Raw genomic sequence first — 229 nt, 5'->3', positions numbered from 1 at the left:
GAGAAACTGTCGCTTTGGTTTAATAATTTGACAGGATTTAAGATCCCATTTATAGATTGCAACACAAAGATATTTTTTTTTTTATACCAACTAGTTGTGGAAGTAAAGTACCAAAAAACATACAGTTACTGAAATCAAAGATTGGTTAAAACCAGCTTTGATATTTACAATAATGAAAAACAATAAAAGATAAGTAAGGATAATATGCACATATATTCAAGAAAAATCT

The sequence above is a fragment of the Sceloporus occidentalis genome, unplaced genomic scaffold (assembly GCF_023333645.1).
Source record: "Sceloporus occidentalis isolate IW3139 unplaced genomic scaffold, rSceOcc1.0.p SCAF_513, whole genome shotgun sequence".
In the NCBI taxonomy this organism is placed as follows: Eukaryota; Metazoa; Chordata; class Lepidosauria; order Squamata; family Phrynosomatidae; genus Sceloporus; species Sceloporus occidentalis.
Note: the sequence above shows the minus strand (reverse complement) of the source record.